The following is a 10,243-nucleotide window of genomic DNA, read 5'->3' on the forward strand; positions in this document are numbered from 1 at the left end:
TCTTCCTGCCTTGTAATACGCGTGCAGACACTGTGTAAACAGGAGCTCTATCAGAATGAATGATGCAGTTTCATTCCTCAAGCACAGTAGACAGATTCTCACTCCATAAATTGTTCCACTTGTAAATTATCCTATAGGTTAATAGATTTTAGAGCCCGAAGGGACTTCTGGCATCATCTAGCCTGTATTAACTCTTGCATAACCACTGCATGTATTAGGTGTATCATTTTATCCAGTGACTCCTAGCAAAGAAGAAATTATTCTCCCAAACTTAGTGCAGTTGGGGATCTCTGAGGAGAAAACTATGAATGAGATAAATAATCTTTTGCCCTTATAAATGATTTCTAAAATGATATTCCTTGGTATATAAATCACCAGTAGTTATAGGCAGATTACACTTATAATAAATGATAGATGTTAGATATTATCAAAGTGATTTCAGGCTTCACTCCACAAAGGCACTTAAGACTGAATAGTTTTAAACTCGTGAATTGCCTTGTAGGTGTCTATGGGATCACTCCTGGGCTTGCAACAGAACCTGCATGCAAGAGCTTGCTAGAATAACTCTTGCAAAAGCTGACTGAATACATCTATAAAACAGCACCAGGTGAGCTTCAGTGTGAACTAAGACTCCAGACTCGAACAGCTGCACTGCAGCAAAATGTCTTCAAGGCAGGTCTGGAAACATTATGGTGTCTATATATCACACCCAGCTGATTTCAACTTCTCTGTGAGCATGGTGATATCCCATTTTAAAAAATCAACCCTGGTACATGACACTCAGGCTTGAAAATCTTGGATTTTGCTATCAGTAATCACAAAGTGATGCTCATTTCTGCAGCATATATCAAGAAATAATTGCTGTCTGTGGTACATACTGAACAAAGACTGGCTTTTAAATGGAGCTACAGCAGTTGTGGATGTTTGTTTAGCTGAAGCCACCTTCATTTACCTGCCTTTCGAGAAGCCAGTATTGTCACAACAGCTGTGTCATGTCATAAACTCAACTTCAAAACAACAATAATTGGAATCCATGGGAAGCACCTGATACTTTCAGGAAAACACAAAATTGTGTCAAAGCACATCCAAGTAAGTTGTACAACAAGAAAGATGTCAAAGTAATATCAATATAGGCACTAAGAAGGTGAAAGATTAAATGCAACAAACATTATTGCCAGCTTTTGGAAATAACTGCAGAATATCCAGGTGACGGGAAAAAATTAATTGGGACACTGGGAAAAGAACAAATTAGCTCACTAAGCATGAGTAAGGGAACTAACTAAAACTAACAAGACTGAATAATACAGCTTGAAGGTGTACTTCATAGAATCTATACAACAGAGCTGATTTTGGGATATCTTCAGGTAGACCATTATCCACTCTATATCTCAAAGAACATCCTTTATTTCCTTGATTTTTTTCCACAGGTCCCCACCTCTGATGCTAAAGATTCTTTTATCATGAGCTCTGAATCAACTACTTAAGCCTCTAAAGAGCTCCACTCAGAGCAGAGCCTGAAAAAAAACTATGGTACCTTAGCAGTACCAATGACAAAGCTCCTCCAAAACCAATAGAGCTATTTGTATTTCCTCATCTTCTAAGGTGGCAGTGAATGGGTACTAAAAATTATGAAGCAGAATTCTCATTTAAGACTTTATTGGCTATGGTACTTCCCCATACCTTTGTTTTTGTGGTTATAACTTGAAAAGAAATTATGTTCCAAATGTCTAGAAAGGTTTTTTAGTGGCTATGAAGACAATAAAGTGATACCTACAGTTGGCATACTGAGGAGCAAAAGGAATGCCTTCACTGAGTGAAACAGCTCCATGCCACCTGCACAAGCCACCTACACACCACAAGCAGCAGCAGTGCACAGGGTGCTCCTGAAAGGCATCTTTGGTTTGGTTAAATTTGAAGGGAATTCAATCTGTGTGCTCCAAGACCAATTTTTGATGTGAACCAAAGCATGCTAAGGGGGCAATTGCTGCTAATGCACACTCTTTGCACTAAAATATCACTGGCATATTGCCTGCGGGCACCAGCCTGCTCCGCTGGGTTCAGAAGCTGAGCAGCAAGTTAATGCTTCTGGTAGGACTTGAAAACAGGTTTACTAAGGCTCTTTGGGATTTCTAATGTAAGTTCAATACTCAGAGGGAAAGATTAGGCCTTCAGGTGTTTTACTGTAGCGAGCTGCTGTTGAGTTCTGAGTGCCAAGGTAGGCACAGAAGATTTCAGCAATATCTTTGAAACTAGAAAAAGAAATCAATCCCCTTCAAGTTTTGTACAGAGACTGAAAGTCTCATAAATGATCTGAGATGAAAAATTTCAAAAAATGAGGATGGAGACAAGACTGTGAGACTGAAGTACATGAGCACACAAAATATTAGGAAAACTGAGGAAACCACTGCAAGGGCTCATTTTCTCACTATAAAATGCAGCAGAACTTGGAGGACTGAAATCTTTGGCTGATGGATAAAAACACAGTGAAGACCAGAGGTGCAAAGAACCATGAGTGACCTGGTTTGAACTTTGAATTCCAAAAGGGAAATCAGCAATACAGAACAGAATCTTCTCTAGTAACAGTAGGCCCTACAATCTTCTTGGTCCCCATCTGTTTCCTGCTGTACATTTCTGTTCTGGCACTGAAGCATTCCAACTGCCCAAACAATTGTTTTTTGCACGTACAATCTAGACACAAAGAGAGTTTTAAACGTTTTGGGGTTTTGTCATTTGGTTGCCTCTAAGAATTATTTTCCTGGCTTAGCAAAGACTAGTCCATGTCCAAACAGGTGGCACATAGAGTAAAAAAGACAGGGCAAGGTACACACAGAGCAATATCACATCAGTCCCTCTTGTCTGCCTTGTCCTGTACAGTTTCCTGTACCAGGACTGATACCCCACATGCTCTGTGCAGCAGGATCAGACCAGCACATTTATGCAGTGGGTTTCTAGCTGCGGTTCTCTGAAACACTGTGTTTTCAGGACATGTTTTTAGATACAAACATCACTCTCCTACTATGGTTAACTCGAATGTACCTTAGCAACATGGCCAAAAAGGAGAGGCCTCAGGCATACAGACAAGTTACCAGGCAGTGACAAGTCGCTGTGTGTCAGCTACCCTGCAGTGGCTATCTGCACTGATGCTGTTCAATGTCTGCAAGGAAAGACTTGTGGCTGTGATTTGCTTCTGCCACAGACTGTGTGCACAGTTGCAGCACATCAGCTGATAGGAGGTCACTTCTTTCCCACTTTCATCCTGCCTGTGCTGCCTGTAGTATTTTGCTGGCTGATTTGACAGGCCTGTGCAGACACAGGCTGTGGATGGCTGGAAGCTTGTTTCTATAATTTCCCACTTTGGTCCTGTTTGAAGGACAGCCTGGCAGGGTGTATACACAGGCATGGGTCTGGCAGAGGGCCCAGGGAAGCACCCGTGGAGTGGGAAGAAAACATTGGCTATGAATTAGTGGTTGGGCAGAGGTAGGGAAGAAGAAGGCATAGAGAGAAAACTTATGCAGATATTTCTCCGTGGAGTGAGGACAAGGAGGGTTCATAGAGGATGGAAGATAATAGCTGACAGTGTGATTGTGGTTCTGAGGGCATTGACTCAAAACAAAGTAAAAAGGTGTCATGTCAAGCAGGACCCTTGCCTCACTCCCTACAAAAACATAAAGATATTGGGAAGAGAGAAACAAAACCTGCTTGTTCTATTCTGTTTTCTTCTTTTTCTCTGAAGGCTGGTACAGTACAATAGGAAATTTAGAAGCACAATGAAAAAAAATTTCAGCGATGTGCCTTCTCTGAGAGCAACCTGTGAATTAACTTCTGAAGTTCAAAACTATTTTACTGCTATACCTTTTTTTGCACCAAAGGCATCCTACAACTATTCAGCATTTCAAATCAGTTTATTTCAAAGCTTACAGTATTACCTTGTTACAGTTCCCATTTGAGCCTAGTTAATGTTTGCAATAATAAGAAAATAAATTGTTTCAGCGAGAAAATAGCTACTGCAGATATTTGCTTGCATTGTAAAAATGATTGGGTCAAAGAACAACTTCCCCAGAGGGGAAAAAATAAAGAGATCCAAATAAAACCAGAGACATAAACAGAAACATGCATCACATCTCTATCCTGGCAACCAGCATGAGGGTTCAACAAATCTGCACCAAATGACATCCAGCTCAAGGTCCAGCATTTTGCCTTTATTATTTAGCTTTTTTTGATTAAAGTGTTGGAGTTTTTTCACTGTCACCTTTTCAGTGATTGAGACATGCCTTTCACAAATTAAAATGTCTTTTTTTTCATAAAAATGCTGGGGTTTGATTGCTGGCAGGTCACATGTATTTCAACAGAAAAACTGGCACTCTTTTCTAGCTCAAGTTGACTATATAAAACAGCATAGATCAAACCAAGCAAAGTCCCATGGGAACAATAGACAGGGAAACACACACTCCAGAATTTCCTGGATTATTTATAAATTATGATGACTTTTAATAGGTGGTTTCTGTAGCAGCTCATGGATCCTCTGTATACCTGAGATTCATGTTGTTACCTTTTTTTTTTCCCCATTTTACTTCCTGGGTTTCTTAAAATATAAATTGGATATTTCTGCTTGTTTGCATTCCCTCCCCAAACACCAACAAAATTTCTGGAAATGGCACTAGCACTCTGGAGGTATAAAGAAGCAACTTTTCAAATTAAACCATGCACAATTTGATTTCTCTTGGGGTCTTAATAACCACAATATCTTTCAAACATAAGGTACAAAGCTTAATTTCAAAAAAAGAAGAAAAAAGGCTTCAATTTGTACACGTCTGCCTTATTCCCCTACTAAAGACAAGGTCTCAAATTCTCAAAGCAACAAAGGTAGAGGCAGCTATTTAGTCATCTGAATTTGTTTATCATCATTGTTTACTATTTATATCCCAGTGGCATTGTATTATACACAGTGCAGTATAAATGAAGACAGTCCTCTGCATCACACAGCTTACAGAGACAACAGTAGTTAATAATATAAAGGAAGGGCAGCATGGTCTCAATCTCTCAGCCTTTGGTGTTCATCACCTTTAAAAGAATGGCATTTGTGCTCAGAATTCTTGGTCATGTGTCTACCATGGAAAAAAGTGATAGTAAAATATTTAAGCGGCTAGACACTTTTACAGACTTCAATGCAGACCTAATTTCAGCACTTCTAGCTTCCCTGTTGTATGTGGAAAACACAGAACACTAGTTACAAATGTGGGCAGCATGTTTGTGGGAATCCTAAAGGCTGAAAGACAGTGGAAAAATAAGACAATCACATTTTATTAATAAATAAACTGGAAAGTACCTTGTATTATGAAGGCTGTTCTCACAAACTTTAGATGTACAAGTCATGATTTCAAATATTTGAGGTTGCAGGCTTTGCCTCTGCATTTTTTATTGCTGCCTGTGAGTAGAGCAGCAGTCTCATCATTAGCACAGCTTTATGTTATTCTGCAATATGTCAAGAGCTGTATTCTTAAAACCTGCAGATTTGGAAGTATGAATCAGCAAAATTCTCACCTTTTTCTTTTACTGTTAGAGAATGGCTGAACAAACCACAAGCGTAATCCAAAAAAAACCCAGACTATAAACACTCAATTGAACTGGTTGGTTTCTGGTTTACAGGCTCTTACATTCTGCTCCCACCAGCCGGAGGATCAGATAGGGCATAGATAAAAAAAAATTATTTGGAAAAATAATTCAGTTAATTTATGGAGGGAATCGTTTGTTTTTTACCCCTCAGGAAAAAGGTTGCTTAAACAAAAGAGGAACAATTCTTCTGGATATAGGAGAAGGATATTATATTTTTTCATAAACTCCCTTTCTCATCACTTTTCCCTTTTTACCTTTGCTATGTACCACTCTGTCTTGTGGGCTGCTGTTTTGTTAAGAGATTATAGATATACTTTGCTGCAGAATACATTACTATGAGGAAAAGCCACATGAACACTAACTGTGTGGAAGAGAGGACTGAAGAAAAGCAACTCAGAGTCAAGCTGTGTAATGAATCTCCATGGGAAACATACGTAATTAATTAAACATTGAAAGAGAAGACTAAAAGCTGCCGGCTGGGTCATCAAGTAACAATAAAAAACCAATAAAACAATAAAAAAAGATCCAAGAGGGCAACTCACCAACTCAGTGAGTGAGGGCAGCTTCTCTGTTCAGCTAAACCAGAGATAACTTTCACTGCTACCCTAATACATCTCAAGAATTTGCAGGATAAAATCTGCTCAAAAGCTTAATTCCCCCTCCTGTCAGAATTTTCTCAGATTCTGCCTTTCATATATGAAGTGGTTCCTCCCTCACCAAGCCACTGTGGCCTTAAATGCCTCCAGACTGAGCTCTATTATGTATTGTAGCCGAGCATACCTAGTAAACAGATACATGAGCCAAACTAATGATCAGGTTTATAAAAACCTGCTGCACTGTCATCTCCTCCCTTCTCACACACACCACCTGTTCTCCAGCTCATCTGGTTTGGAGTGTTTTTTCCCCCATCCATCTGTTATGCCTTCCACTGTCTTCACTGGTAAGCCCTGTGCTGCATCACAGTATAGTAAGCAGCACAAAATCATACTTGCCAGCACTGAGCTATTAATTAAGTTAGCAGTAGTGGGATAATAACATGACCCTGGCTCAGTACAATTTTCACCTGAACCAGCTGAACACGTTTACCTAAAAGAAACAAAGGTCTCTCTTCCAGCATTTTATGTATTCACAATTTTTCTTCATGGCACAATTAACCATTTCTACCATTACAGACAGTGCTGGACAGTTTTATTTGAACAGCAGTCTGTTTCTCCTGCACTGAGCAGTAAAGCACTGACATCTTGGTAAGGAACAGCAGACAGGCTTGCTTTTGCTCTGTAGTGCCAACAGCTCCCTGCAATGCTGCAATAACTATGCTGTGACAACCAGTAATGACACCAGCCAGAAGAATCTGAAACATACTGCAGTATTGTTGAAGTGAACAAAATATTTAACTCTGCAATTTCTTTACAGAAAACCTGGCATTGAACCCAGATCAGCTGCTTGCTGAGAGCAGGAGCCTGTGCAGCAGCACAGGGCTGGATTGGGACAGTGACCACTTGGGTGTGCAAAGAATTGTGTGTAAAGACTGGGGTTTTGGTTCCCCCTAGAAAGCAGAAGACTGTCCCTTGCATGCCACACATGATGTATGCTTGCACAGGTCTGTATTAAAATACGTATGCATAAAGAAACCTGCCTTTCTCCATCTCTCCCAGTCAAGAGAGATGAAGAATGTGTGTTCATCACACAGCTAAGGTGCCAAGTAAGCAAGTGGAGTATTTGTAACCCTCCTCTTTTATCTAAAAATACTTAAGCTATGCATATTTTCTTTGTTTTATACTTCAATGCTACATTTGCAGGGAGGAATTTCTCCTTCCCTGTGTCTGGACATCTTGATTTATGAAGGAACTAACAATTTTTCTTAAGTTTGACCTTAATTCTAAAGCAATCTGACTGTTTGAACAGGGGTTGAAAAAGGCTAACAAGGAAAACACAGGAGATTTCTGGAACCTCTGTCCATCCAAACATTTCACTCAGCACTGGCTGTTGCAACAGCCAAGTAAATCCCAGTTACCTACTCCCTTACCAGCTCAAGAATGTATCCTACAAAATATGTATAATCAGGAAAATAACAAACTGCTACATTTAATCTCCCCATACATACACTTTGTACATACTTATCCAAGGCACTGAATCCCAAGAACTTTACAGTTAAAAACTACTTCTTGATTTCTGGGTTTGATGTCTAAGACTTCTTCATCAGGAACCTGCTCAAAATTATATAAACAGAGGAAATAAAACAAAGGGCCTCCAGACTCCAAAGACTGGTTGAATTCTCCCTTACAGCAAATTTGTGATCCATGTTTACATTTTTCATACAGAGCTACTGGCACTTTTGGAAGTTCAGTTTATATCTTGACAGCTCCAGCTGTCAGGTCAGGGCTACAGACCAAGAGGATTTGAGAGGGTCAGGGCCTTCTCTCCAAGTCATGGTTGTTTCAAAAAGTCTGTAGCCAGTTATACAGAAATAGAATGCTCCCTTCATGAAGTACAGCAGTACAGATCATTTCCTCTTAATTAGTGAGGACATACAGAATTCTGACACTTTCTTTCTTGTGTACTCGATCCCATTTGTATCAGAGATTTCTGTTACTTTTCACAGGGCTCTCACTGAAGCTCTTCAGGCTTCTTTCATTCTCATTGCAAAGACAGAAGAGCAGATTGCTTCGTAGGAAAATGCACGTGAAATAAAATGTGCTTTCCCTGAAGCACACAGCCTGCTCCATGGGGAAGAAAGCTAAATGCCTCTGCACTGCCAATAGGTGCCTAATACAAAGCAAAGCATGCAAAAGAGAAGTAACCTGCTCTACAAACTACTGGCACAGATGCAAGTATTGCCCTGTGCAGGTATCCAAAGTGCAACGCTAGAGTCAAACACATATCTGCCTGCAGCTTTGCCAGAGTCACAACAGCAATGCTTTTGTCTCCTCTGCTTTGTTTAATTAGTGTCACATCCATTACTGAGCTGCAGCAAAACTGACATTTCGGGAAACAATGTCTGGCTCTTGCTAATCAGAAGGAGAGCTGTAAATCTCGCAAGGAGAGTGGTTTTAATTTGTGCCTATGGGATTCTGATATTGAAATACTGGCCTTAAATATCTGCTCCGTAGGGAGTTACTGCTGCACATTAATTTGGAACTTACCAGTTGCTGAGCTGCAACAAGAACTAAAAACAAGAGTGATGAGTGACATAACACTAAGTGACATGGCACCAGAAATGCTGTAGCAAATGCAGGAGTGCACTCACCCATGAAGCATACCACACCAATATTCAGCCCCTACACACAGCCTGTACTATCCACTTGGGGAAGGAATTAGCTTCAGACAGCCCAGCTTCACCAGAGATCCAGTCCTACATACACAGAGAGATAGTTACATGGACCAGCAGCACAGCCCATCAGAGACACTCGGGAGGTCACCATCCAGTGTGCCACTTCATGCCTTATTTTCTTTCTTTGCCTATAATGACTCATACTGGGGCATTTCATTGAGTCATCTTCCATGCAGCCTGTTACCACAAAAAAAAAAAAAAAAAAACAGAAAAGTCAGACTAACTTGGGAAAGTTTTCTGAAGTGCCTCTCTCCAACTTAACATGCTTTTTGATTATGCGGCTTCCTATTGTTTCTATGAGGTGACATGAGATCATCATGATTCATTCAAGTTGTCCATGTTTCACTACATTTACTGCTGGAAATGGCACTCCAGAATGCAGATGCCCTTCAAATTCCACAATCAAAGGAAAAACTTCTGCACCATATTTAGCAAGTCTCAAATCCCTCTTTGCTGTGGCCCTTCATAGAGGAACTTTTCCCAGGGATGGCTGCAAAATGGATTGCTGCTTATTTTTGAAGGTGCAATAAGACAGTTTAAGGATCTGTTCATTCTTTAGAAGTCTTGGTAATATACATACCATTACATTTTTGCTTTTAAATAAGCCGGTAAAAATATGCAAAAATTCAGATTTCCCACATTTTATATGCAAAGTCTTTCTAATATCAAATGGTAGCAAAAATATATTTGGTAAATGCAAAATTACAAGGATGTCTCAATTAGATGGAGACAGAAGCTCTCCTTTTTGCATGAGATAAATATTTATATTCATATAAGCTTCTATTATGATTCATAAACATCTCAGATTTTTTTGCATCCTTGTGGCAGCTTCCTAAGGCACAGTAATGCTGCCATGTCTGTTTCAGAGAGGAGGAGCTGAAACACTGAGGTTCATCTCAGAGAACTTTGAGTTTCTTAATCTGAATTATTAACCTGAGTTCCTCTCATCACAAAGCAAAAGAGAGCAATCACTTTCAGAGTGACTGGTCCTTCCTAAAGTAAGTCAATTGAAATTACACTCAGACATTATCTCACCCTAAACTAGATACATGGAGAAATTGGAGGGCTAAAGGATATAAGACACTAATTTTTTTCCTGTGCATAGGGACTTTGTTAACAAAGAAATTATGCAACAAAACATTATTTTGACTTCATATTTCTCAAAAGTCAAGCCCACATCTTAACTATTGAGTAACATAAAATAGTGGGCAAGACAATAAAATAAGCATTTGCTAAAATTCTTCTTTGATGGATGTGATGCAATAAGGAAATTACAAGATTAGTTTAACCTAACAATAA

This window comes from Zonotrichia leucophrys, chromosome 1 (assembly GCF_028769735.1).
Source record: "Zonotrichia leucophrys gambelii isolate GWCS_2022_RI chromosome 1, RI_Zleu_2.0, whole genome shotgun sequence".
NCBI lineage: Eukaryota > Metazoa > Chordata > Aves > Passeriformes > Passerellidae > Zonotrichia > Zonotrichia leucophrys.